This window comes from Giraffa tippelskirchi, chromosome 2 (genome assembly GCF_054371585.1).
Source record: "Giraffa tippelskirchi isolate mGirTip1 chromosome 2, T2T-mGirTip1v1.2.pri, whole genome shotgun sequence".
Classification (NCBI taxonomy): Eukaryota; Metazoa; Chordata; class Mammalia; order Artiodactyla; family Giraffidae; genus Giraffa; species Giraffa tippelskirchi.
This window is the reverse complement of record NC_137276.1, coordinates 96,920,478-96,947,839: the sequence shown is the minus strand read 5'-3', so window position 1 is coordinate 96,947,839 and position 27,362 is coordinate 96,920,478. Positions and strand designations below refer to the sequence as shown.

The 27,362-nt window shown below is 39.6% G+C and overlaps 1 protein-coding gene across 6 annotated transcripts in view; it reads right to left on the bottom strand.

Annotated features, from left to right (window-relative positions):
* The window catches only part of LOC145538141 (uncharacterized), a 134,878-nt gene that overhangs the window by 91,330 nt on the left and 16,186 nt on the right, over positions 1-27,362 (bottom strand). For 2 of the 6 annotated variants that reach the window (XR_014076663.1, XM_081569668.1), the window contains exons 3-4: positions 18,167-18,224; positions 17,024-17,188 (exon numbers count right to left, since the gene is read on the bottom strand). The gene's annotated coding sequence lies outside the window, so the exon portion shown is untranslated. Of the gene's footprint in view, positions 1-7,751; positions 7,942-15,379; positions 17,189-18,166; positions 18,225-27,362 lie in introns of those variants that run through there. The other 4 variants (XR_014076667.1, XR_014076665.1, XR_014076662.1 and 1 more) reach the window with 3 other exon arrangements.

The following is a 27,362-nucleotide window of genomic DNA, read 5'->3' as shown; positions in this document are numbered from 1 at the left end:
CCCCTATATTTATTTTTCATTCTTTTTGTTAATGTGTTAAAGGCTATCATTTTTACTCTTAACACTTTGATCTGTTTACCATAGATTCTGAAATGTTTTTATTATTGTTTTCTAAAAATTCTTCAGTTTGAATTTGTATTTCTTTTTTGACCCGAGTTGATTAAAGAGAATTAAAAAATTTCAGATGGAAATAATTTTGTTTTTCAATATTGTATTTTAATTTCTAGTTTACTGTATAATGATCAAAGGACATTTCCTATGTATTTTTCCTACTGTTTGAAATTTTTTGAGCTTTCCTTTGTGGCTGAATACATATTCACTTATATAATTTATACTCCATGGATACTTGAAAATAAGTTGTGGCCTACTTTTAAGGTGAAGATTTCTGTATAGATTAATTATATATTAATTGGGCTTCCCTGATGGCTGAGATGATAAAGAATCTGCCTGCAATGCAGGAGACCTGGGTTCCATCCCTGGGTGAGAGAGATCCCCTGGAGAAGAAAATGGCTACTTACTCCAGTATTTTTCCCTGGAAAATTCCATGGACACGGGACCCTGACAGACTATAGTCCATGGCCACAAAAAATTAGATATGATTGAGTGACTAACACGTTTTCATCTTATTAATTATGTTAATTATGTTAAGTAGATCTGTGGTTTTTTTTCCAGTACTTTTTATCCTCTTACTATGTCTTAAACTGAGAAGCCTAAATTAAATCTTACTAGTATATTTCTAATTACTGCTGCCTGGATATTAAATAATGTTTTATCTTCATTGTGAATTGAACCTTTTAGCATTATAAAGTGCCCTTTTTGCATGTTTATCACTTTGCAGTCTGAATTCTACCTTATCTGATAATAAGATCAAGTCTTGTGGGTCTTGTTTTGTTTGTCTGGCTTGTACACCTTCATCTGTTCCTTTGTTTTCAACCTTCTTGAATCACTTTGTTTCCAGAGTGCTTCCTGTACAGAGTCTAGAGTTACAGTTTTTAAAATCAGTGAGTAAAGCTTATTACATTAATTGGTATGCAGATGTTCTTGGTGTTATGTCTGTCATGTTTTTCTTATAGTATTCCTTCATGGAGGCTATTGATTTATTTATAGTTTATGGTGAAATGCTTGATCACAGTGGTGGATTAAAATGGCTACAGATTCCTCGACTCTCCTCCCTTGCCTAGAATCTGGGTAACTTCTACTTTTTTCTCTTGAATGCACCATGTATGACAGCTGAGACCACCATGTTGGAGAGGCTATATGAACAAAATTTGAGATTACCTGGGTGGAAAAGTAGTTTAGCTGAGCCCAGACATCATTATGTTAGTGAAGCCTTCTTGAACCTCCAGACCAACCAAGTCACAAGTTGAACACTACCAAGTGACCCCAGTTCAGTTCAGTTCATTTCAGTCAGTCGTGTTTCTTTGCGACCCCATGGACTGCAGCATGCCAGTCTTCCCTGTCCATCACCAACTCCTGGAGTTTACTTAAACTCAGGTCCTTCGAGTCGGTGATGCCATCCAATCATTTCATCCTCTGTCGTGCCTTTCTCCTCTGGCTTCCAATCCTTCCCAGCATCAGGGTATTTTCCAATGAGTCAACTCTTCGCATCAGGTGGTCAAAGTGTTGGAGTTTCAGCTTCAGCATCAGTCCTTCTATTGAATATTCAGGACTGATTTCCTTTAGGATAGACTGGTTGGATCTCCTTGCAGTCCAAGAGACTCTCAAGAGTCTTCTCCAACACCACAGTTCAAAAACATCAATTCTTTGCTGCTCAGCTTTCTTTATGGTCCAACTCTCACATCCATACATGACTACTGGAAAAACTAGATAGACCTTTCTTGGCAAAGCAATTTCTCTGCTTTTTAATAAACTGTCTAATTTGGTCGTAGCTTTTCTTCCAAGTAGTAAATGTCTTTTAATTTCATGGCTTCAGTTGCCATCTGCAGTGATTTTGGAGCCCCCCAAAATAAAGTTTCTCACTGTTTCCCCATCTATTTGTCATGAAATGATGGGACCAGATACCATGATCTTAGTTTTCTGAATGTTGAGTTTTAAGGCAATGTTTTCAGTCTCCTCTTTTACTTTCATGAGGAAGCTCTTTAGTTCTACTTTGCTTTCTCCCATAAAGGTGGTGTCATCTGCATATCTGAGGTTATTGACCCCAGTTGAAACCATCTGGAACAGAAAAACCACCCTTTGGAGTATTTCCTGAATTCCTGGCTCAGAAAAATATAAGTTATAATAAGTGGTTGTTGTTTTAAAGTGAAAGTGAAAGTCACTCAGTCGTGTCTGACTCTTTGTGACCCCATGGACTATACAGTCCAGGCCAGAATACTGGAGTGGGTAGCCTATCCCTTCTCCAGCAGATCTTCCCAACCCAGGAATTGAACCAGGGTCTCCTGCATTGCAGGTGGATTCTTTACCAACTGAGCTATCAGGGAAGCCCACAGTTGTTGTTTTAAGCCACTAAGTTTTAGGTAGTTTGTTATAGTCATTGTTGTTGTTCAGTCACTAAGTCACGTCTGACTCTTTGCAGCCCTATAGATTGCAGCACACCAGGCTCTTCTGTCCTCTACTATACCTTGGAGTTTGCTCAAAGTCATGCCTTTGAGTCAGTGATCCTATCTAACCAGCTTGTCCTCTGCTGCCCCCCTTTTTTTTGCCTTCAAACTTTTCTAACATCATGGTCTTTTCCAATGAGTCAGCTCTTAGTATCATGTGGCCAAAGTATTAGAGCTGCAGCTTCAGCATCAGACTTTTCAATGAATTTCAGGGTGGATTTCCTTTAGGATTGACTGGTTTGATCTCCTTGCAGTCCAAGGGACTCTCAAGAATCTTCTCTAGCACCACAATTCAAAAGCATCAGTTCTTTGGCGCTCAGCCTTGTTTATGGTTCAACTCTCATATCTGTACATGACTACTGGAAAAACCATAGCTTTGACTATACGATCTTGTTTAGCAAAATAATGTCTTTGCTTTTTAATACAATTTCTAAGTTTGTCATATCTTTCCTCACGAGAAGCATGCATCTTTTAATTTCATGCCTGCAGTCATTGTCAGCAGTGATTTTGGAGCCCAAGAATAGAAAATCTGTCACTGCTTCTACTTTTCCCCCTTCTGTGCCATAAAGTGATGGGACCGGGATGCCACAATCTTAGTTTTATGAAGTTGGGTTTGAAGCCATCATTTTCACTCTCCTCTTTCACCCTCATCAAGAGGCTCTTTAGTTCCTCTTCAATTTCTGCCATTAGAGTGGTATCATCTTCATAACTGAGGTTAATATTTATCCTGGCAATCTTGATTCCAGCTTGTGAGTCATCCAGCCTGGCATTTCACATGATTCACTCTGCATATATAAGTTAGATAAACAGAGTGATAATATACAGCCTTGATGTACTCCTTTCCCAATTTGGAACCAGTTCACATCCAGTTCTAACTGTTGCTTCTTGACCTGCATAAAGGTTTCTCAGGACACAGGTAAGGTGATCTGGTACTCCCATCTCTTGAAGAATTTTTCAGTTTGTTGTGATCCATACAGTCAATGGCTTTTGCTTAGTAATGAAGCAGAAGTAAATGTTTTTCTGGAATTCCCTTGCTTTCTCCATGATTCAATGAATGTTGACAATTTGATCTCTGGTTCTTCCTTTTCTAAACCCATTTGGTACATCTGGAAGTTCTAAGTTCACATATTACTGAAGCCTAGCTTGAAGGATTTGGGCTTCACCTTGCTAGCATGTGAAATGAGTGCAATTGTGCCATAGTTTGAACATTCTTTGGCATTGCCTTTTTGTGGAACTGGGATAAAAACTAAACTTTTCCAGTCCTGTGGCCACTGCTGAGTTTTCCAAATTTGCTGGCATTTTGAGTGCAGCACTTCAACAGCATCATTTTTAGAACTTTAAATGAAAGTGGAAGTTGTTCAGTTGGGTCCGACTCTTTGTGACCCCATGAACTATAAAGTCCATGGAATTCTCTAGGCCAGAATACTGGAGTGGGTGGCCTTTTCCTTCTCCAGGGGATCATCCCAACCCAGGGGTCGAATCCAGGTCTTCCGCATTGCAGGTGGATTCTCTACCAGCTGAGGCACAAGGGAAGCCCAAGAATACTGGAGTGGGTAGCCTATCCCTTCTCCAGTGGATCTTCCAAACCCAGGAATTGAACTGGGGTCTCCTGCATTGCAGGCAGATTCTTCACCAACTGAGCTATCAGGGAAGTCCAGGACTTTAAATAGCTCAGCTGAAATTCTGTCACTTCCACTAGCTTTGTTTGTAGTATTGCTTCCTAAGCCCACTTGGCTTCCCACTCCAAGATGTCTGGCTCTAGGTTGAGTGACCACACCATCCTGGTTATCCAGGTCATTAAGACCTTTTTTGTTTAGTTCTTCTGCATATTCTCGCCACTTCTCAATCTCGTCTGCTTCTGTTAGGCCCCTACCACTTCTGTCCTTTATCATGCCCATCCTTGCATGAAATGTTCCCTTGACATCTCCAGTTTTCTTTAAGAGGTCACTAGTCTTTCCCATTCTATTGTTTTCCTCTATTTCTTTGCATTGTTCATTTAAGAAGATCTTCTTATCTTTCCTTGCTATTCTCTGGAACTCTGCATTCAGTTGAGTATATCTTCCTTTCTCCCTTGCCTTTTGTTTCTCTTCTTTCCTTAGCTATTTGTAAAGCCTTCTCAGACAACTGCTTTGCCTTCTTGCATTTCTTTTTCTTTGGGATGGTTTTGGTCACTGCTCCCTGTACAGTATTACAAATCTCCATCCATAACTCTTCAGGAACTCTTTCTACCAGATCTAATCCCTCGAATCTATCCATCACCTCCACTGTTTAATCATAAGGGATTTGCTCTAGGTCATACTCATATGGCCTACTGGTGTTCCCTACTTTCTTTAATTTAAGCCTGAATTTTGCAATAAGTTGCTGATGATCTGAGCCTCAGTCAGTTCCAGGTTTTGTTTTTGCTAACTGTTTGAAGCATCTCCATCTTTGGCTGTAAAAAGCATAATCAGTCTGATTTGGGTATTGACCATCTGGTGATGTCCGTGTGTAGTCATCCTGGGTTGTTGGAAAAGGCTATTTGCTATGACCAGCATGTTCTCTTGACAAAACTCTATTAGCATTTGCCCTTTTTCATTTTGTACTCCAAGGCCAAACTAGCCTGTTATTCTAGGTATCTCTTGACTGCCTGCTTTTGCATTCCAATCCTCTTTGATGAAAAGGACATCTTTTTTTGCTGTTAGTTCTAGAAGGTGTTGTAGGTCTTCATAGAATCAGTCAGCTTCAGCTTCTTTGGCATCATTGGGGCATAGACTTGAATTACTGTGATGTTGAATGGTTTGCGTTGGAAATGAACCAAGGTCATCCTCCATTTTTGAAGTTGCACCCAAGTACTGCATTTCAGAGTCTTTTGTTGACTCTGAGGGCTACTCCATTTTTTCTAAGGGATTCTTGCCCACAGGAGTAGATATAATGGTCATCTGAAATAAATTCACCCATTCCCATCCATTTTAGTTCAGTGATTCCTATGATGTCGATGTTCACTCTTGCCATCTCCTGCTTAATCATGTCCAATTTACCTTGATTCATGGACCTAACATTCCAGGTTCCTATGCAATACTGTTCTTTACAGCACTGAACTTTACTTTCACCAACAGATACAACTGAGCATCGTTTCTGCTTTGGCCCAGCTGCTTCATTCTTTTTGGAGCTATCAGTAATTGCCCTCTGTTCTTTCCCAGTAGCATATTGGATATCTTCTTACCTGGAGGGCTCATATTCCAGTGTCCTATCTTTTTGCCTTTTCATACTGTTCATGGGGTTCTCTTGGCAAGAATTCTGAAGTGGGTTGCCATTTCCTCCTCTAGGGGACTATGTTTTATCAGAACTCTGCACTGTGACCCATCTGTCTTGGGTAACCCTGCATGCATGGCTCATAGCTTCAGTGAGTTACACAAGCACCTTTGCCACAACAAGGCTGTGATCCATGAAAGGGAGTTTGTTACTGAGTAGTGGATAAACTGAAATTTTCAGTTTTTTTCTGCCGTGGAGAACAATTTCCTCATGAGCATTCATCACTTGTTGCAAAGTTTTGCTTCTCTTTTCCATATTTATTCTTCTACTATCTTTCTCTGAATGCTTTATCAATTTCCTTTTTTTTTATTGCTCACCATTGAAAAGTTATATTGTCCTGGACTAGCTGTGTTTTGCAAGTGGAGGGTAAGGAAGGGCCAAAGTCAATTTCTGGGTTTTGCAACACATGTGAGCCTCTTCTTTCTCTACTGCCATAGAAACAAGATGCTTCCTGAAGATATGGTTTGTTTGTGTGACTTGTAAAATGTCACTGAAGCAAATTGGATTGAGGCTACTTTGCCCTCTTGTTCTACCCACCTTTGTTTCTGTTTGATTGCTTACAAACAAAGCATGTAATACTGCTCTTCAGCCTAAGCCCTCTCTTCCAGGAAATGTACTTTTGGTGGCATTTTCTGAGATCTGCTGCCCCTGGGCCTTTCTGCTGCTCTTCACACTTCTTCTCTTGTTTTTATGACACTTTAGGGCAACCCTTAGACATATTTTAGGGATTCCCTGGTGGCTCAGATGGTAAAGAACCTGCCTGCAATGCAGGAGACCCAGGTTTGATCCCTGGGTTGGAAAGATCCCCTGAAGAAAGGAATGGCAACCCACTCCAGTATTCCTGCCTAGAGAATTCCATAGACAGAGGAGCCTGGCAGGCTGCAGTCCATGGGGTCGCAAAGAGTCGAACACGACTGAACGATTAACACTTTCACTGTAGACATATTTCAGAGGCTGCAGATTGAATCTATCTCTTTTATACATGAAAATGGAGTCTTCTGGTTTTGCTCTTATTGTTTCTTTTTGGTTTTGTACATAGCCATAGTGATCCAAGAAGTGAAATATTTCTCTCAATTTCAAGAAAATTGCTTTAATGCACTGCTTTGATTTCTTTGTCTAGACACAACTTGGGTTATTCTGTTCACAAGCAGCTGTGTGTATATGTATGTGTGTTTTAACCTCACTGTAAAGGGATTTGAAAGAAGGGTATAAGGTTGCATTACTGGTAAATGCATCACTGTTCAATTAGGCTTTGGCCAGATGGTGGATTTTCAACTTATCTATGAAGATATGGTAATAATCAATAAACACAAAATGAGACAAAGGTAAAGAAGCTCCCAGAGGATCATAAGTGATCTTATATATATTTGGAAAGTTTCCAGCCACAATGGAAACATTACCAATAATTAAAACTTGTGGCTTCTCCAATCACTACAGCATTTGTCTTTCTCCTTTACCCCTCTATACTAACTGGTTTCCCACTTTGGTCTTCCTTTTATAACTGTGATAACTTTTTCAGAGTTTTTCCTACCCTCTAAATTTTCATGCTATATAGCACCTTGACAGGAATAAGAGTTATTTTTTTCAAGACCTTTTTTTTTATTTTATTTTTCCATCTTTCTTTACAACATTTTTCTTATCTGACTTTTTACTTTCAATTTAATATTTTCCCTTCAGTGTTTCTTATCTGTCCTTCATCTCTGATATATTTCCTATCTTGGTTTCTCTCTCCAATTTCTTTTTTATTCGTTCTTCTCCCCTCAAAATCTCACCATCCTCTTTCTAGTCATGCCAAAGTGTCATCCAAATTTTCTTTTCAAGTTTCTCTGTCATGAACTACGTTTAATAGTAATTGTCTTTGTCTGCTTGGGCTGCTATAACAAAATACTACAGACTGGGTGACTTAAACAACAGAAATTTATTTTTCACAGTGTTGGAGTCCGGGAGTTTGAGATCAAAGTGCTGGCCAATTTGATTCTTAGGAAGGACTCTCTTCCTGGCTCACAGATGGTCATCTTCTTGCTATGTCCTCACATGGCACAGAGAGAGGGTCCTGGTGTCTCCTTCTCTTCTTATAAGGGCACCGCTCCTATGGGATTAGTATCTCACTCTTATAACCTCATTTATCCTTTATCACCTCCTCTCAGGTCCTATCTCCAAATACAGTCACATTGAGGGTTAGGGCTTTAATATGAACTAGGGATTGGGGAGGACACAATTCAGCCCATAGCAGGGCTTTATGTAACTACCAATATATTTTTATTTGGGAATAAGTTGCTGTTTTCTCATATACCGTTATACAGGTTTCTTCATTATTACACGCTACTATGGTGCTTTCTACGGAAGCAATGTAAACGATTTCTTTTTTAATTGTGGTAAAAAAAACACACAACACACACTTACAGTTAGTAATAGCAGGGCTGGGATACATTGTGTTTAAATTGAATTCAAACTGAGTGGAAGTTATCTCCTTAAACATTCTTCTATACCACATTTAAATTTTGTCTCTAAAAATAAAGCACGTGTGTGCTGAGTCTCTTCAGTTGTGTCTGACTCTTTGCAACCACATAGACTGTAGCCCAGCAGTCTCCTCTGTTCATGGGATTCTTCAGTCAAGAATACTAGAGTGAATAGTAGTGGTGAAAGTGGGCATCCTTGCCTTGTTCCTGATTTTAGGGGAAATGTTTTCAATTTTTCACCATTGAGGATAATGTTTGCTGTGGGTTTGTCATATATAGCTTTTATTATGTTGAGGTATGTTCCTTCTATTCCTGCTTTCTGAAGGGTTTTTTTATCATAAATGGATGTTGAATTTTGTCAAAGGCTTTTTCTGCATCTACTGAGATAATCATATGGTTTTTATCTTTCAATTTGTTAATGTGGTGTATACATTGATTGATTTGCGGATGTTAAAGAAACCTTGCATTCCTGGGATAAAGCCCACTTGGTCATGATGTATGATCTTTTTAATATGATGTTGGATTCTGTTTGCTAGAATTTTATTAAGGATTTTTGCATCTATGTTCATCAGTGATATTGGCCTGTAGTTTTCTTTTTTTATTCAACATAGTTTTGGAAGTTTTGGCCACAGCAATCAGAGCTGAAAAAGAAATAAAAGGAATACAGATAGGAAAAGAAGAAGTAAAACTCTCACTGTTTGCAGATGACATGATCCTCTACATAGACACCCCTAAAGATTCTACCAGAAAATTACTAGAGCTAATCAATGAATATAGTAAAGTTGCAGAATATAAAATTAACACACAGAAATCCCTTGCATTCCTATACACCAATAATGAGAAAACAGAAAGAGAAATTAAGGAAACAATACCATTCACCATTGCAACAAAAAGAATAAAATACTTAGGAATATATCTACCTAAAGAAACAAACGACTTATATATAGAAAACTATAAAACACTGATGAAAGAAATCAAAGAGGACACAAACAGATGGAGAAATATACTGTGTTCATGGATTGGAAGAATTAATATAGTGAAAATGAGTATACTACCCAAAGTAATCTATAGATTCAATGCAATCCCTATCAAGCTACCAATGGTATTTTTCACAGAACTAGAACAAATCATTTCACAATTTGTATGGAAATATAAGAAACCTCGAATAGCCAAAGCAATCTTGAGAAAGAAGAATGGAATTGGAGGAATCAACCTGCCTGACTTCAGGCTCTACTACAAAGCCACAGTCATCAAGACAGTATGGTACTGGCACAAAGATAGAAATATAGATCAATGGAACAAAATAGAAAGCCCAGAGATAAATCCACGCACCTATGGACACCTTACCTTTGACAAAGGAGGCAAGAATATACAATGGAGAAAAGACAATCTCTTTAACAAGTGGTGCTGGGACAACTGGTCAACCACTTGTAGAAGAATGAAATTGGAACACTTTCTAACACCATACACAAAAATAAACTCAAACTGGATTAAAGATCTAAACGTAAGACCAGAAACTATAAAACTCCTAGAGGAAAACATAGGCAAAACACTCTCCGACATAAATCACAGCAGGATCCTCCATGACCCACCTCCCAGAATATTGGAAATAAAAGCAAAAATAAACAAATGGGACCTAATTAAAATTAAAAGCTTTTGCACAACAAAGGAAACTATAAGCAAGGTGAAAAGACAGCCTTCAGAATGGGAGAAAATAATAGCAAATGAAGCAACAGACAAACAATTAATCTCAAAAATATACAAGCAACTCCTGCAGCTAAATTCCAGAAAAATAAACGACCCAATCAAAAAATGGGCCAAAGAACTAAACAGACATTTCCCCAAAGAAGACATACAGATGGCTAACAAACACATGAAAAGATGCTCAACATCATTCATTATTAGAGAAATGCAAATCAAAACCACAATGAGGTACCATTTCACAGCAGTCAGAATGGCTGCTCTCCAAAAGTCTACAAGCAATAAATGCTAGAGAGGGTGTGGAGAAAAGGGAACCCTCTTACACTGTTGGTGGGAATGCAAACTAGTACAGCCACTATGGAGAACAGTGTGGAGATTCCTTTAAAAACTGGGAATAGAACTGCCATATGACCCAGCAATCCCACTGCTGGGCATACACACTGAGGAAACCAGAATTGAAAGAGACACGTGCACCCCAATGTTCATCGCAGCACTGTTTACAATAGCCAGGACGTGGAAGCAACCTAGATGTCCATCAGCAGATGAATGGATAAGGAAGCTATGGTACATATACACCATGGAATATTACTCAGCCATTAAAAAGAATACATTTGAATCAGTTCTATTGAGATGGATGAAACTGGAGCCCATTATACAGAGTGAAGTAAGCCAGAAAGAAAAACACCAATATAGTATACTAATGCATATATATGGAATTTGAAAGATGGTAACGATAACCCTATAGGCGAGACAGAATAAGAGACACAGATGCATAGAACAGTCTTATGGACTCTGAGGGAGAAGGTGAGGGTGGGACGTTCTGGGAGAATAGCATTGAAACATGTATATTATCATATGTGAAATAGAACACCATTCCAGGTTCGATGCATGAGACAAATGCTCAGGGCTGGGGCAATGGGATGACCCAGAGGGATGGGATGGGGAGGGAGGTGGGAGGGGGGTTCAGGATGGGGAACACATGTAAACCCATGGCTGATTCATGTCAATGTATGGCAAAAACCACTACAATATTGTAAAGTAATTAGCCCTCAACTAAAATAAATAAATTTATTAAAAAAAAAAAAAGAATACTAGAGTGGTTTGCCATGCCCTCCTCTAGGGAGTCTTCCCAACCCTGGGATCAAACCTGTGTTTCCTGCATCTCCTGTATTGCAGACAGATTCTTTACCCACTGAGTCACCTGGGAAGCACCAAAATAAAATATGCTATGGAATTCCCTTACAGTCCAGTGGTTAGAAATCCATGCTTTCAGTGCTGAGGGTCCAGGTTCAATCCCGGGTCAGGAAACTAAGATCCCATAAGCTATGGGATACGGCCAGAAAATGTTAGTATGGATGAGATATTTACTATTTGATGTTCCAGTGTTTATGTAAAATGAATCTGTTAGGATACTTGATTTGTACTTCCAGTGACTGAAAAATGATTAAAGCAATTAATGTAAAACTGACATGAAAAAGCATTTACTTATTCTTACAGAATGTGTTTCTCTGAGGTGAGTGGGCATAGAATAGAATTTCTCAACTTCAATACCTCTGACATTTAGGGCTGTATAATTGTTATGGGAGGCTGTCCTGTGTGTTGTAGAATGTTTACTGCCATCCCTGGGCTCTTTCCCGGAGATGACAACAGCACCACTCCCCTCAGGCGTAACAATGAAAATACCAACAGATGTTGCCAAATGTCCCCCGGGGGCAAAATCTCCCATAGCTGAGAACCACTTGTTCAGAATACAAAAATATTCCTTTATTTACATCACGAACTAGTCATTTGGATGTTCTCTGTGTTAAAAAAAAAAAACACATCTATTTTGAGTACATGCTATGTTCCAGGTATTTTTGAAGTGCTTCACAGGTATTAAGTCATCTAATCCCCCCAGTTATAAGGTGGATACTTATAATGTATACAAATTATAATCCCCCAACCTTATAAAGTAGACACTTTATAAAGTAGATGCAGTGCATTTGTTAGAGGAAATACAAACCCTGCTAGTCTGATGGGAAAGCCCCCTCTCCCTACTACTTTCCACAATGCTTAACTTCCTCTTTGGCTGTGCCAGTGACTTCCAGTTGTCTTTCTTTCTTTCTTTTTATTTCGCTATGCTGTGGCACGTGGGATCTTAGTTCCCTGCTGCTGCTGCTAAGTCGCATCAGTAGTGTCCGACTCTGTGCAACCCCATAGAAGGCAGCCCACCAGGCTCCCCTGTCCCTGGGATTCTCCAGGCAAGAACACTGGAGTGGGTTGCCATTTTCTTCTCCAATGCATGAAAGTGAAAAGTGAAAGTGAAGTCGCTCAGTCGTGTCCGACTCTTCGTGACCCCATGGACTGTAGCCTACCAGGCTCCTCCATCCATGGGATTTTCCAGGCAAGAGTACTGGAGTGGGTTGCCATTGCCTTCTCCGTTAGTTCCCTGACCAAGGATCAAACCCACTTGCCCTGCAGTGGAAGGATGGAGCCCTAACCACTGGTTATTCAGTTGCTAAGTTGGGTCTGACTCTTTGCACCTCCATAGACCATAGCCTGCCCAGGCTCTTCTGTCCATAGGATTTCTCAGGCAAGGGTACTAGAGTGGGTTGCCATTTCCTTCTCCAGGAGATCTCCCTGACACAGGGATTGAACCTCCACCTCTTGCATTGGCAGGCAGATTATTCTACCACTGAGCCACCAGGGACTTCCCTCTATTTGTCTTTCTTGATAAAGTTTTTGAGGTTATGTGATGAGAAATGGAGTATTTCCTACCATATCAATAAACAAGAATGCCACAGTCATCAGCCATTCTGGCGCTCCATATGTGAATTTCTGAGCCAGGAGGACGCCCAGGAAGGAAAACAGTATCTACTATCTGGAAGCCATAAGGCTTCAGCCACTCCCTACAGCGAGCACTGAGGAGCTGGGAGGTGGGACGTGAGGGGAAGGGGCGGTGGGAGGGGGAAACGTGAAAAACACAGGATACTGGCCCCAAATAGCTGAAATGCATATGAAAGGCTTGATTTCAGTGAGTCCAGACTCTTGCATCTTCCCACATACAGAAAAGCGCTAAATTCCTTAACTTGAGATATCTGGTTTTTTTTTAATTAACACTAATCTTTTGTTGTTCAGACTACTTGCCATTTGTTGCAAACATCTATATAACCTGACTCCTCCCCACCCCTCCTGGGAGCACTTCTCTCAGGGTTACTTGAGACGCTGTCTCCCGGGCTTGAAGTCTAAAAAATTCCCACTGAATAAAACATAACTCTTGCCTTTTAGGTTGTGACTAAGTTTTACGTTGACAGTGACTAATTGAGAAAAGTAATAAAAATATGAAATAATTATTTTTCTCACAGGAGAGAATATGTATTAGATTAATAGAAAAGAATATAGTATAGTGATTACTTTGGCTATCTTGGCCTCCAAAGTGTTCCTTTTCAGCCGTTCCCCCAAACTGCCTGGATTATTTATCTACCAAAACCTGTCTAGAAAGAAGCATTTTGAGTAGAACCATCACAGTTTTTTTGCCCTATCTGCCTAACACTTCTACTACTATTTTCTTTAAATCACTCACTTTTGTTTGAAACTCAAACATTTTCTTTAGCTTTATCACACAGAGTATTATGCATGGACTTATGGTTCAAATATGCTTGTTATATGTTTTTTCACATATTAAAATAAATGCATAAATAAATTGTTGAGGGAGTTAATGAATATTTAAAATAAAAAGTAATCATCTTTGTGTTGCCAAAAATCGGCTATTGCACCTCCAGTGGTCTGCATTGTAGGAATCCAAGCTGTGCTGTGCTTGTCGGGTCCGTGCCCATCTTTCCTGTCCCCTGCATCCAAGACCATGAGCTCCTGCAGGGCAAGACTGGCTTTCATCTCTATATCACCACATCAGTAAGCTTGATACTTCGTGCATAACATGCAGGGGCTTCCCTAGTGGCTCAGAGGGTAAAGAATCTCCCCACAATGTGGGAGACCTGGATTTGATCCCTGGATCAGGAAGATCCCCTGGAAAAGGAAATGGCTACCAACTCCAGTTTTCTTGCCTGGGAAACACCATGGACAGAAAAGCCTAGTGGGCTGTAGTCCAAGGGGTCACAAAAGAGTTAGACACACTGAGTGACTAACACACATAATAAATGTTGGATGAATGAATGTCTCTCTCACCATCACAAGTGAAATACCATTAGCTCATGGAAATATTTGCTATTTTCTTTCACCTTGATTCCCAACCTCTGAGCACTTAAACATGGAATGAAAACACAAAGAAGCACTAAAGCATGTAGAAGTGCAGCCACGTTTGTTTTTCTACCTCCCAAAATTTTAGAAATTGTTGTTTTTATTTAGGATAGAACAAAGATATATTTTTCTTTTCTAATATGTTAAAAAAAAAGAAGTCATTTGTCCCATAGTGATTCCCATCCTCTAACTTTTGATTTTCCTGTTATTGAAATTCATTTTCCTTTTAAAATTTTATTATTTATTTATTTTTGGCAAGTCTACTTTGTAGGTGGTGGTATGTTCTTTCATCATAACTTCTGGTTCATGGCTTTGATGATCACATGCTGCAAATACATCAGTGCATGAGGAGTTACAAAACTGTGACAGTTTAATTCTGCCATTTCTTCTTCTTTTTTTAAGCTAGAATGTCTATGAAAAGAAACTTCCCTTCAAATATTTTCTTACCTTGAGGCATGAGTTATTTAGCAAATTAAGTTATCATCCTCCATAGGAATTTATTGGTTTTGTTTTTTTGTTTATTATAAATGTAAATGAAATATGAATAAACAGTTGATACGGTGAGTCAGAATTATTGATCCAATCTTGGACTGTGGTAGTCTCTTCAGTTTGGCTCTGGAGGTCATTTACCATAGTTCTGATAAATTTTGATAGTTTCCTTGCTGTCTGTCTTGACAAAATGTTTTAAACTCATCTTATCCTGGAATCAACCATTTCTCTGAGGAGACTTGATTCCTTTTAGTGGGAAATGACTTTTTGAAACCATAATCTAGGTGCTAGTGGTGTTCACTGCTACGGAGTTGATCATAATTTTGAAGCTTTTTCAAATTTGGGGTTAGTCTATACATATTTCTCTTAAAGATAGACTACACCGTTAAGTTTACATGCAGCCCTCCTAGTCAAATTCAGAACCTTCAGGCCTATAGGGTTGTTACTCCAGTCATCTTGCATTTGTGTTTCCTGTACACAATGCTTGACATCTCAGTTTTGAGAAATACTAGTAAAAATCATTCATTTTATCTATCCAGTAATACAACTACCTCATGTTAACAATATTAGCATTTCTAGCATTACAGTAATTTGCTGACTAAAAGCCATTTTTAATGGTTTTTCCTAGTATTTTTTCCTATGTTTTATTCTTTTTGTTACTGCTGTTCTTACGTTATATCCCTTAAGGCATATATAGTCAAATTATGATGTTGTAAATTTATTTGGAATAACTCCTTTGAGTTGTTATGCCAGGAAATTTTGATTCTTGGGAATTGCTTTATTTCTTTCTTTAATGTTATCTTATAATTATGTAAAATATTTACATGATTCCAAGATTAAATCTACAAAGCAAGTTATATTCAAAGGAGTCCAGCTTGTATATTTATCCCCTAACCAACACTCTTCCCTCTTCTATAGGTTACCATTCTTTAAAAGATTTATGATTTTTAATATCAGCAAATGTATGTCTATATCCCTCCTCTGAGATAAATAGAAGCCACTATAAATATGTTTCCTCATTTTACTTTTTTTCCACATAAAAATATGTCTTGGAGATTTCTCAATAGTGTACAGTAAGATATTCCTCACTCCCTTTTATGAATGCATAGTACTCCATTGCATGGAGGTACCATAGTTTATTCAATCATTTCTGTTGCTAGGTATTTGGACTTTTTCCAGTCTTTCACTCTTCCAAATGATGTCACAGTTAGAAATCTTGCATCTTTTTGTGCCTTTGTCAGGGTGGCCTTGCACATGTTTCCTTTGTTTTTGTGAGTGTAGCTTTATTTAAGAATATCTTTTACTATTTCTGTTAGCCAGGATCTAGGAATGGTTAATTCTTTCACATTTAGTTTTTTAAAAACATGTTTTTTTTTGCCTTCACTTTATATGCTAATTTTGCTAAGAATGTTAAATTGTTGCTTGTATTCTCTCAGCACATTGAAGACAGTACTTTATTGGCTTCTGTTGCTGCTGGTGAGCAGTTTGCTGTTAAGATCTATAGCTATTCCTTTATAGGTATTCTACCCTTTCCTTCTGGTTGCTGTAAGAGATTCTTTTAGTTTCAGATTTCTTACAATTTCACTAAGGTATGTCTGGTGTGGACATATTTTTATTTACCCTGCTTGGTTTTCATTTCAATTCCTTAATATGAAAAGTCTTATTTTTTGACAGTTCTGAAAAAACTTCTTAGCCATTTTCTTTTCTGTTATTACCTCTTCTCCATTCCATCTCCTTACCCTACCATCTTATTCTTCTTGTGCTCCTATTAGTTGAATTTGTGCTTTCTCATTATACTGTCTATGTTTCTTGATTTCGCTTGCATATTAAAAAAATTCTTGTGGTCTCTCATTTTAGCAGTTTTAGTAATTGTATGTTTTTGTGTGAGTTGCATTCATGTCCTTACTATGTTGCTTATAGTGCAGAGTAATTGTGTTCATAATAGGAATCTCACCAGGATTTGTGCTTGCCCTGAAATTACTAAAGGTCACTAAAGGATTAAAAGCTGAGGAGAAGAAGCTATCAAATTTTTCACACTCTAAAGAGGGCCCCCCAGCAGTTGGGGCTTATTGATAATCTAATTGACTCTGCTATCTCCAGAAATACCCAGGAGCTTAATTGTATATTCAGAATATGAAATAGAGAAGGAAATCACAACCAGATGTCATCAGTTGTCTAGTAGTCATCAGTCTTCCCTGTCCCTCAAAACCAGGTGTGGCACCAAGTAACATTGGCCTCTTGTTCCCCAGGTGGATAGTAGACTTGCTGATGTGCTTCTGTGCCTACCTGGGCATCAGGAGAAGAGAAAATCGGAAGGATGGCAGTGTGGAGAAGCATGGGGCCTCCAGGCAAGAGCCAGGAGCCCTTTCTGTTCTTTGGTGGATCACATTCACTTGGATCAAATAGACACTGTGACAGGTAGTCTTGACTGAACATTTTTCCAGATGCTACCTAAGAGAGAGGGAAGGCCACTGAGTGAGGAGATGGCAGGGACAAGAGGTGGCGGAATAGATGTTGAGTCACCACCAGTGGCTCTCCGAGGGGGTGAGGAGACCCAGAGGGCATTCTGGGGAGATCACAAGGATGTCTAGCTGTGCTTTGCCTTTCTATCTCTCTCCAGAATAATTTTTTTTTTAAGTATTTATTCATTTAGTTGCATCAGGTCTTAGTTGCGGCATGCGGGATCTTTCCTTGGGGCATGTGGGTTTCTCTCTAGTTGTGGCGCCAAGGCTCTAGAGTGCGCAGTCTCAGTAGTGGCAGCGCGTGGGCTCAGTAGTTGTGGTCTGCAGGCTTAGTGGCCCTGCAGCATGTGGGATTTTAGTTCACCCACCAGGTATGAAACCCGCAACCTCTGCATTGGAAGGTGGATTCTCAATCACTGAATCACCAGAGAAGTCCCTCTAGAATATTTTTCCCCCTTTACTCATTAGTTTTAATGTTACTGCTTTTGAGTAAAATCCTTGTTGCTTTAATATTTTTCCCTGTGGGTGAATACATTTATTGCTGTTTGCTGGACTTCACTATGTTTTACCCATCTTGTTTGCTCTATTAATTTCAACATTGACCTTTTAGCCTCATTAGGCTGCATTTTGACATACAGCTCCCTGGTGTTTGATGCGGTCCTTCATCCTTCACACTAACGTGAACCTGCCCGAGTCCAGCCAGCATTTGTGGCTGGCCTCCTCTCCTGTATCCAGGTGCTCTATCACCACTCTCTCTTTCTGCACAGACTAAGCCCTCCCTTGCAGCTGCAGCCATAGTCTGTCTTAATGCTCCTCATGACCAGCCCTCACATGCGCTTTGCGCTCCAATGAAGGGGCCACTTGTGCAATCAGGTAGGAAGAGATCGATTTTTCCAGAGTGATTTATACCCTCTGATAATTGAGCTATCATCAGTGACACTGCTGAGCCCGCAAAAGAAAGTGGTACCTCTGGTTACAGGGAGAGCTCAGTCCTCGGAAGCATCTGAAAATGATGATGGGACCATCTGAATATTAAAACAAAATTTTAGCATCATCAGGGACCTGCAGTCAGTATACATGAATTTAAAATAAATAAATATTCTATATTCAAGAAATAAATAATAAAAACTGTTTTATTAATAAAATAGATTATGGGCAAAGCCAAAGAGATCCCCTTGAAGTTTGATGCTATCCCCATATCCTTTGTGGGCTTCCCTGGTGGCACAGAGGATAAAGAATCTGCTTGCAATTCAGAGACTCAGGTTCTATCCCTGGGTCAGGAAGATCCCCTGGAGAAGGAAATGGCAACCCACTCCAGTATTCTTGCCTGGGAAATCCCATGGACACAGGAGCCTGGTAGGCTACCATCCATAGGGTCGCAAAAGAGTCAGACATGACTTAGCGACTAAACCAAACCATATTCTTTGTACTTCTTTCTATAAACAGAGCTTGTTAGGCAAGATGATATGATCTCCCCTCCTGTGGTTTTATTACCTCTCAAAGAACAGATATACATCACCAGTCATTGCAATACCATGTTGCACAAGTAGTGGTTAATAATGTGCTTGACAGAGAAACTTGAGTTTGAGTATTCACTTGTTTTATGACCTTGGGCAAGTTACTCATCCTTTCTGAGCTTTAGTTTCCTTGTAATAATCCCTATCAACAAGAAAATCGATGCACAGAAACACTGACACCTGGCCTATCAACTCACATAGTGACTTCTTTTGGATCATGACTACAAAACCCACATGGGAATGAGCTTGGAGTTTTATTTCTCTTCTTTTTGCTTTTCTGTTTTATTTTCTCCAACTGGAGAGCAAGTCATGCAGGTTAAATTATTGGACAAAGGTGTAATTGCAGATTTTTATAAATATTGAAAATGGCATCTAAACCTAAACAGACATTTCTCCAGAGAAGATAAACAGATGGTCAATAAACACACGGAAAGATATTCAATATCACTCATTAGTAGAGAATTCTAAGTCAAAACTACAATGAAATATCACCTTACACAGGTCAGAATGGCCATCATCAAAAAGATCTACAAACAACAAATGCTAGAGAGAATGTAGAGAAAAGGGAACTCTTTTGCACTGTTGGTGGGAATGTAAACTGAGATAGTCACTATGGAGAACAGTATGGAGATTCCTTAAAAAACTAGGAACAAAACTACCTTATGACACAATACCACTTTTAGGCATATACCCTGAGAAAACTATAATTGAAAAAGACACATGTACCCCAATGTCTTGATGAAAGTGAAAGAGGAGAGTGAAAAAGCTGGCTTAAAACTCAACATTCAGAAAACTAAGATCATGGCATCTGGTCCCATCACTTCATGGCAAGTAGATGGGGAAACAGTGGAAACAGTGGCTGACTTTATTTTTCTGGGCTCCAAAACCACTGCAGATGGTGATTGCTGCCATGAAATTAAAAGACACGTACTCCTTGGAAGGAAAGTTATGACCAACCTAGACAGCATATTAAAAAGCAGAGACATTACTGTGTCAACAGGGTCCGTTTAGTCAAGGCTATGGTTTTTCCAGTGGTCATGTATGAATGTGAGAGTTGGACTATAAAGAAAGTTGAGTGCTGAAGAATTGATGCCTTTGAACTGTGGTGTTGGAGAAGACTCTTGAGAGTTCCTTGGACTGCAAGGAGATCCAATCAGTCCATCCTAAAGGAAATCAGTCCTGGGTGTTCATTGGAAGGACTGATGTTGAAGCTGAAACTCCAATACTTTGGCCACCTGATGTGAAAAGCTGACTCATTTGAAAAGACTCTGATGCTAGGAAAGATTGAGGGCAGGAGGAGAAGGGGGCGAGAAAGGATGAGATGGCTGGATGGCATCACTGACTCAATGGACATGGGTTTGGGTGGACTCCGGGAGTTGGTGATGGACAGGGAGGCCTGGAGTGCTGTGGTTCGTGGGTTTGCAAATAGTCGGACATGACTGAGCGACTCAACTGAACTGACCCCAATATTCATAGCAGCACTATTTATAATAGCCAGGACATGGAAGTAATCTAGAGATGTCCATTGACAGATAAATGGATAAAGAAGATATAGCACATATACACAATGGAATATAACTCAGCCATAAAAAATAACGAATTTGAGTCAGTTCTAGTGAGGTGGATGAACCTAGAGCCTGTTATACAGAGTGAAGTAAGAAAGAGAAAATAAATATTGAATATTAATACACATATTGGGAATCTAGAAAAATAATACTGATATACCTATTTGCAGAGAAGGAATGCAAGACACAGATACAGAGAACAGACTTGTGGGCATAGTGGGAGAAGGAGAGAATGAGAAGAATGGAGAAAGTAGCATCAATACATACACTACCATGTGTAAAACAGATAGCTGGTGAGAAGTTGCTATATAACACAGGGAGTCCAGACTGGCGCTCTGTGATGACCTAGAGGGGTGGAGTGAGGGGAAGGGAGGGAGGATCCTGAGGGAGGTGACATATGTAATATTATGGCTGAATTGCATTGTTGTATGGCAGAAACCAACACAACATTGTAAAGCAATTTTCCTCCAATTAAAAAATAAATTAAAAAAAAATAAAAGAACAACAGAATTGAAAGAAAGCCATCTTCTGTGAAAACAGTGAGTAATGCGTATGGATGGACTGTTTCACATTTTAACAGGGTTTCTAGGTCATGGGCCCTCTATTTATTGTCTTACCTTAGGCTGACTCCATTTCATGACAGCTCTAAGAATTGATTTCTTTATCCACCGAGCACTTGAAACTGAGGAGGAAGGAATAAATATCTAGCTAGATTAAGGCTGGAGGGCCCTCTGCCCAGAGTTGTCTTCCTGGGTGGAGCTAAACACAAAAGGCTAAATAGTAGGCATGTGGAACTTTAAGTTCCCTTGCTGATAAAACTTTCTAGCTCAGAACCTTGGGAACCCTACTGTCTTCCCCTCACTTCCTGCTGTTGAAGCCTGAACATGGTTTAGAATGGAAATGTTGGAAATTTAGAGCACAGCTTTTAAGTAAGACAGACGTGGACTCAATCCTGGTGTATGGTCAGTGCCCTGTAAATTGCATCTATTATTATTTTTACTCCCAGTTCAGCTTTTGTACTTCAATCACATTGATCCTTAATCTTCCTTTGAATGTTTCTGTGTAGAAGAGCCTTTAAGTGATTAGTTTTGGATTCTTAGCTTTTATATCCTGCATTTTGAATTCTGTCCATGTAGCCAACCTGACCATGCTAATTGCAGCACTCTCAACACAGAGGATGTTTCTTGGATACAGGGTCTATTCCAAAGCATTCAAGGAGGAGTGACAGGTCATTCTGGGATGGGCTCCACTCTACTTTACAATAGCAGGGTTTTATGCAACAGTTCGTATATTCCCATATATTCCCCAGTTTGGCTAGGAAATCTTATAAGAAGGGGTCAGGTGTCTGCTTTTGAAAATTACATTACATATTAGCACTTATCTTCTCTTCTCATACGTTGTTTGGAGCTTTGCCACCGTATAGCCAAACACTCTTAGAATTTTTGTCAGCCTTTGTGTTGTTTCATTTTGGCATCCTCTTTGGCCTCAGAAGTTTCCGTTGTTTCTCACTCCATCACATTTTCTCTTGGTGGATACCCTCCTTTCCTGGCTGTATCTCAAGTCATGCTTCCTTTGGAATGAGATGTCGTCGTAAACCCAATAATTTTAAAGATGATGGTAATAGAGATTAGGTTAATAACCTCTGATACATTTACCATGTATTAGATATTATTGTGACAGCTTTATATATATGAACACACTGAATGCTCACAACTGCTCCATGAAATACATACAATTATTGTCTTCTTTTTATAGGTGTGGAAACTGCTGTAAAAGAGTCTCAGGACCTTGAACAGCTGTACCAAGTAGACAGCAGCTAGCTTGGCTGCAGGTCTGCATGGACACTCAGGAGCTGACTCTGGAGAATTCCCTCTGTAGGTACCTCTAGGCTCTGGACACTGATGTCCAGGATCCTGGCTCAGACAGTCCTGAATACAGTGCTCTTGTCACCAGCAAGAGTCCAACACAAAGATATTTCCTACAAAATTTACAAAATGCAGGAATAATGTGTCATTTCTACAAATCCCTATACAAACAACTCTGCCAGACAGCCTTAATGACATTAACTTCGTACTCAGAAGAAATAATATTAAATAATAGTAAAAAAAATACTAAAATAAGTTCGCTTCCCTCTTCTTGCCATAAGGCTGGGAAGGTATTTTTAGAGCTTGTTTTCCAAACAAAGGAAGTTGAGCTGAAGAAGTCCATTTCATTTGAAAATCAGGTGAAAGTCAACAATATTGCAGATTATGAAATTAAAATTGATAATTCCCCAGGAGAGTATCCTCACATGCAAACTAGTCACCAAGGTCAAAAAAAATTAGACAAAATTCAGTTCAACAACAGATAATTTTGAAATGAGCCAATTTAAGAACTACCCACTAAGTAGGAGTTTGAAGGCTACAATTATTTTGTGGTTTATTCTAAAACTGACTTGTGTAGACACAGCCTGTGCAAGGAAAGGGGAGCATGATTTGAAACATGCTGCTGCCAACCAAACAATGAAATGAAGAGAACAATAAACAAAGGAAACCTTTCCAAAGGCTCTCTTCATTTACATTCTGAGATTACTGGCCTCATCTTTCTGCTGAAATAGCCTTGCATTCCCAGCCGTCCCAAAGCATAATCAGGTGCTAACGGGAGCTTTGGCTCCAGCAAACTGCACGGAGAATATTTGAATACTGCCAAGACTATAGGTGCCTGTTTCGAGTTGTCATAGTATATGCTATAACATGTCATAAATAAGGGAGGTCTATTTATAAATCTGACATTAAAAATGTGTTCCTAAAATATCTCGTGTGTTCCCTGGCCATGTCAGCATAGAAATAATGTTAGTATTTGTTTATTTTACTGGACCACCCCATGAACCTGGGGGAAACATGTTAGAAAAAAAATTATAGCTACGCCAACTATTCTGGGAGATACACGAGCCCTCCATGTTTATCAGGTTGAGGGCACTGTATTTTGATGTCAATAAGCAATTTTTCCAGCCCGGTCTCCTGCCCGACCCTTTTAATCCATCAATATATTATTAGAGATAAAGTTGGTGGATGCCTGCTGCAGTTAGAAGATAAATGACATCTCTGAAGTCAGGCATTAAAGACTAGATTAAGGCCTTGTGACACCGTTTTCAGTGCTCATCTGTGCACTTCTGTTCAACCTATCACACTGAGTGACAAGAAAGAAAAATAATGAACTGGGCCAGGGGAAGAAGAAGGAAAAAAAAAAAAAGGCAGAAAAAGAGAGAGATTTTTTTCCCCCCTAACACACAAACTACATCAGTTCATACTCAGGATTAGACTGCATTTAAAGAAAGGAAAAAAGAAAAGAAAATGAGGAATTGGGAAGGACAGGGAGGGAACTGTTCTATAAAGATGAAAATAGGCAGGCAAAAGACATTAAAGCCAAGAATTTCATTTCTGCCTGGCCCCTATGGCTGTGGCGCCCCCACCTTCCTCCCAGCCTCTCCTAGGCAGATGACTCCCAGTTGGTGTCCAGTTGCTCCAGGGATCTTCTCCATTCCTGGGTGGGGAGTGCTGACATAAATCTTGTTAAGAGGCAGCACTGGGTTCTAAATCTTAGTGAATCATGTTCTTCCCTTCTGCCAAAGGATTTCCTTCACACTGCTACCACTGGTCTGGTTGGAAGTATTAAAGATTTTTGTAACTGTTTTCTGATAGTGATTTGAATATGGCTCCTGGGTTGACTAATACAAATGTTGAATTTTCTCTGATTACATGGAATACAGCAACCACAAATTAACTGCAATTAGAAGCAAAAGGAAAGGGAGATGTAGGTGAGAGAGAAGGCTTTAACCAGTGGGAATGACCTCGGTTTATGGGCAGGGGGCCACTTGAAGGCCAGTTATGTCCTAGCTCCTTCTCTCTCAGTCATTTATGTAGAATAAAACTGCTCCTCATGTGTCATCCCATGATTGTGAGGATAGAAGAGACACCTTCCTCATAGACCAGTTTTGCTCCCAGGGCTCCCACGGTCTTCATCTGAATTCAAGTCTGTGAGACATTTATGTACATTGGGGGTCCTGGCACCCTTCACAGTGGAACACGCAGAAGGTCCTCCACCTGTCAGTAAAGTAACTGGCTGATAGATAATTCCCAAACATGTATTTCTGATCCCAGTTTCTTTCCAAAGCTCCTACTGAATGTCTCCCGTAAATTCTGCCATCATAAACATCCCCTGTCTCTAATTAAATGCTTGGCTTTCTGGCCCTTGGTAAGATGCTGTTTATCTCATCATCCATGGTCAATTGTTCCATCTGTTTCCAAGTCCTGGCCTTTTCTTTTCTTTCCCTCTTGCTTGTCCCTTGTTTTGTTCCTTCCTCACCCCTTCCTCTAGACTGAGTTCAAGGGCTTTTTGTCTCAGACTTTTGTCCTTCAAATCCATCACACCAGGTATCACCAGACTGATCTTCCCCAAACTCTTCTTGACAATGACGTTTCCTGTTCAGTATCTCAAATTTCTTTTGATAGCTTTAAGACCCTCCAAAATCTGATTTAACTGCTTTTCCAGTCTTGTCCTTTTCTCTTCCTCCTCTAAAACCCATGCTTCAGAAAAGTAGTTCATGTGCTTCAAACATTGCTATCGTTACTTTATGTCTATTTATTTGCTATTGTTCTTTCTTGTCTTGGAACTTTCTTCCTGAAACCTGCATCTGTCCAAATTCTATACCTCCCTGGCTCACTCTCCTCCTTTTCCACATGACTATCCTTGTCTTTCCTTGGTTGGACATGGTTTTTACCTTCTCTGAGATACCATGCCTCATGTTGGCAGAACATTCTTGGTTATATGTGGCAGAATTTAGCTTGGCTCAGAAAGGTAACTGATTAGGTTTGGTAATCATGGAAAAGGAAGAGGGCCTCTGGGTGTCAAGGAATCCAATCAGGAGATCACTCATCCTTAGAACTCTCTTTGTTTTTATTCTCTGCTTCTTTATAAGTGTTGACTTTCTTCTCTCCAGCTGATGACAGGCTCTTCTAATTCAAAAGTGGATTCCAGGGGCAGATAAACACATGGCTGATAGCTCTAATCTCATATTTTTCCCACAAGGGACAAACTGGTACTTGTGCTCTGTGCTCCCTAAGGGAAAAGACATGGGTAGGATATCTGATTAACACAGCAGTTATTGGATGTCCACTTCTAAGTCAAGAAAATGAGGCTGAGAGTGGGGGAGGAAGGTACTATGCTGATCCCAGTATGGGCATATACCCCCAATTTGGCCAGGGGCACTATGGTTGATTGCAAAAGTGGCCATGGTTTTTCATTCCTCCTTGGGACTTTGTAGCTCCTTCCATCAAGCGGTGGAGTCTATTTCCCCATCCATTGAATCTTGGCTGAACTTGAGCCTTGCTTTGGTGTTGCCAGAATGCAGCAGAAGTGATGCTTTGTCAGTTCCAGGCCCAGGTCTCAAGAGGCCACACACATTTCCATTTTTTCTCTGAGATCTGCCACTGCCATGTGAACAAGTCTGGGTTAGGCTGCATAACTGTGAGAGACATGTGGCCCAGTCATTCCTGTTACCCCAACTGACAACCAGACAACCACAAGAAGCAGAGCTGCCTAGTGATCCATCAGTACTGCCATCAATACCGTACCATCAGGAACTATACTTGTCATTGTATAAACAAAATCTCACTTAATTTAAGATAACCCTATGAAGTAATTATTATTCTCACTTTACAGATGGGGAAATTGAAGCTCGGGGAGACCAGAGAAACCATCTGATGAGCCTAGACCAAAATGCCAACCCACAAAGTCATGAAAACCTTAATGGCTATTACTCAAAGCCACTAAGTTTTTTGAGATGTTTTGTTATGCAACAAATCTAATTGGTGCAAAGGTAGAATCTGTAATAACAGTTTCTCCTTTTTGGATGTACATAGTTTAGAGTGGAAAAATGTTTCCCAGAAGCAGGAAAGTTGTGTTCTGGGGAGACAAAACCATGGAGGACATGTATAGACACTTCTAGGTACTTAATATGAGACTATTGTATTCTTTTCTCTCCACCTAGATAATGTGCTCCTTAGGTCAGTGTCTAATATGATTCTTCTCCTCCAGTGACTAGCTAGTTAATCTTAGTGAATGAGTTAATCTTAGTGACATCCTTATATAACCAGTGAAATGGGCAGCTAGATGGGATGTTATTACACCATAATTCTGACTTTTGAGTATCTAAGACCTAAAGATTTTCTCATCGACTTACTATTAAACCTTAGACCTCTAAAGCTATTCCTGAAAAAAAATCTTCCACATGCTACATAAAAGTGCAACTTTGGTGCCACATCCTAGCAATAATTCTGCTAAAATCCAGGGCTCAACCACCTCATAGAAAGCAAATATTTCCAGCAGTGCTCACAACACAATTTTTGTCCATTCTCCTTGCAGAAACTAAGCCTACTCTGCCCATTACTGATGAGACATCCATGGATCACAGTTGAGCATCCACTATAAGCCAGTATCTTTGTCCATTTGAATTGCTATAACAAAAGTACCATAGATAGAGTGACTTAAACAACAAGCATTCTCACAGTTCTGGAGGTTGGGAAGTCCAAGACCAAGGCAATGTCAGATTTCTATGTTTGGTGAGGGTTCATTTCCTTCATTGAAAGTTATCATCTTCTTGTATCCTCACATGGCAGAAGAGGTGAGAGATATCCCTGGGATCTTTTTTTTGTTTATAAGAGCACTAATCCCATTCATTAGGGCCCCACCCTTATGACCTAATCATCTCCCCAAAAGATTTACTTCCAAATATTATCACATTGGGGTTAGAATTTCAACATATGAATTTGGGAGGTGATACAAGCATTCAGTCTGTAGCAGTCAGGCACTATACTTGTCATCGTATAAGCACAATCTCACTTAACTTAAAATAGCCCTATGAAGCAATTATTGTTTTCACTTTACAGATGATAAAATTGAGGCTCAGGGAATTAGGTGCAATTAATTGCTCAAGTTAATGCAGGTAGTAAGAGCTCAAGTAGTGGTTCAAACACAGGACTCTTCTGCTTTATAAACCTCATGTATTTGAATAGTGCTTCTAGGGGATGAGGGAAGACCTCCA